Source organism: Benincasa hispida, chromosome 5 (genome assembly GCF_009727055.1).
Source record: "Benincasa hispida cultivar B227 chromosome 5, ASM972705v1, whole genome shotgun sequence".
NCBI lineage: Eukaryota > Viridiplantae > Streptophyta > Magnoliopsida > Cucurbitales > Cucurbitaceae > Benincasa > Benincasa hispida.
Genome location: NC_052353.1, coordinates 25,102,752 through 25,104,950, shown reverse-complemented (window position 1 = coordinate 25,104,950; position 2,199 = coordinate 25,102,752). Strand labels below are relative to the sequence as shown.

The 2,199-nt window shown below is 31.4% G+C and overlaps 1 long non-coding RNA gene across 1 annotated transcript in view; it reads right to left on the bottom strand.

Annotated features, from left to right (window-relative positions):
• The window catches only part of LOC120078749, a 2,863-nt gene extending 877 nt beyond the window's left edge, over positions 1 to 1,986 (bottom strand). The window contains exons 1-2 of the long non-coding RNA XR_005482083.1: positions 1,679 to 1,986; positions 696 to 745 (exon numbers count right to left, since the gene is read on the bottom strand). This is a non-coding gene — a long non-coding RNA (uncharacterized LOC120078749). The remainder of the gene's footprint in view (positions 1 to 695; positions 746 to 1,678) is intronic.
• Positions 1,987 to 2,199: the final 213 nt, after the last annotated feature.

The window sequence follows — 2,199 nt, the reverse complement described above, 5'->3', positions numbered from 1 at the left end:
AGTAGGTGGCGCCCGGTCTCAGCCCGACCGGGTATTGGACTGGGTAGGGGGAGGGCACCGGGTAGAGAGGAGGCGCCACGGGTATGGGACTAAACGATCGCTTAGCAGTACTAAACGATCGCTTAGAATGTAAAAAATATTTTTTTGTCAATTATTTTTGGATAAATAATTTTTTTGTGAATAAATCTTTGAGGTGGAGAATTTTTTTGAATTAATTTGGTAGGTTAGTTATTGAAATTGAAAGTGAGAATTTAGTAAGGGGTATAAGAGTAATTGTACAGCCAATCTTTTCCATGCTTACATCATTTTCATCATCAAGGGGGTAAAAAAAAACTTGTTTTTCAAAAGTAGGTCAAAAATACAAAACCATACTCCAAATAGGTCATTTTTGTCAATTTTTCAAGAATCAATAATTTGAAACCATTTTTCTTAAATCATTCAACATCATTTATTCCACCATCAAGAGGGTTTCTTACAAAATCGTACAAATCGCAGTAAAGTAAAATTATATTCCAAATTTCATTTTCATAACACCAATTCATATAAAACCAATGATAATTTAGAAATCATGATTCAATGCATTTTTGAAATAATAATCAAGTAAAACAGATCACACCAACACATTTCACAAATCATGTCATACTATAATACTTATATACTTTTCATATCAAAATATTTAAAATAAAACCACTTACAGTTAACCGGCTTCTCCTCGAATTTCTAGTTCCTTCGATTCCCGTATATCCTGAAATTATATTGATAAATCCCTAGTTATCCTCCACATAACTATAATCAAATTATTCGAAAATTGGCCTTCAAATACAGCCCATTTCACTTAACATTTTTCCAAAAACCCTAATTTGATCCTATGTGAGGTTTAATTTGCAAGTTGGTCCTTTAATTACTTTAAAAATTAACTTAAGATACCAAAATCCACTAAGAACTAATTCCACTTCAATTTCTTAAGCCTTAGTCTTGACTCTTTTAGGGTTCTTTTTCAAATTTAACCCTAATTATTTCACTCAATTTAAGGTTTACTCACAATTAAGCCCCTTTTTTAATTACTTAAAACCCCAAATTAATTCAATTCAAACTCAAAGTATCTCAATGATATCAATTAGAACTTAAATCAAGCTTAAGAACGTTTTAATTAGCCTCAATTTCGGCCATTTTTACCAAGTTTTTCATTAACCCTATTAGGATTTTCTTTAAATTGACCCCTTAATCAACTTCAAAATTAAGTTAGGATCTCAATTTCTTCCATTAACCATTGGTCAAACTTCCCAAATCCAATTTCTCTTCCATTCATTGATTACTAAATACATTTTTCTCTTATAACTAAAATTACTCCATCTTCCAAATCTCTTAACATGATATCATTGCACTATTCTGCCAATTTTTCTTTTCTTTCTTATGATTTACCCAAAATTTCACCTCACACACCAACATAAAGCCTGAGCCTCACCTTCCTTATTATAAATATTTTCTATTTATCACACTCAAACACCAACACACCTTTTATGTAATATATGTTTTTTTTTTCAACCCCATCATATTCATTTCCTTCTTCTTCATATTATTCTTACCAACAATAGCACAAAAGCCTCTGTTTTTTTTTTCCTTCAACAATCCATGCTCTATTGTTAAGGAAAATTAAGCTTGAAAGAAAATAACTTACCAATTATGTTTTTGGGCTCAAATCTTTTGAATTCCTTGTTTATTCCTCTTCATTCAAGCCATCTTAATAGCACACCATCCATGAAGGTTGGCTTGAATTTCTTCCTCTTAACAACTTCTACCCTCAAATTTCGGCGTTCACCACCTTCTCCGGCGGCTTCCGGCACTTCGGGTGAGGTGAACTTTCCCTTCATCGTTCTGTCATTGGTTTCTTCTCTTTCTCTCTACAGACTTCTTTTCTTTTTTTCTTTTTTTTTTTCTTTTACAGAGAGGTGAAAACCTCTTATCTCCATTTTTTCTTTTCATTTCCGAAACCTAATATTTTTTTTTCGAACTTCCTAACATTTTTCATTTTAAATTTGTAGTAAGAAAACAAGTTGGGCTTCTTTTTCTCTGTCTGTGCCTTTCTACATGCCACGTTTCTTTGTCCCTCTTTTTCTTCTTCTTCTTATTATTATTTATTATTATTATTTATTATTATTATTTTGATCATCATCATCCATTTGTTTTCCACGAGTTTAA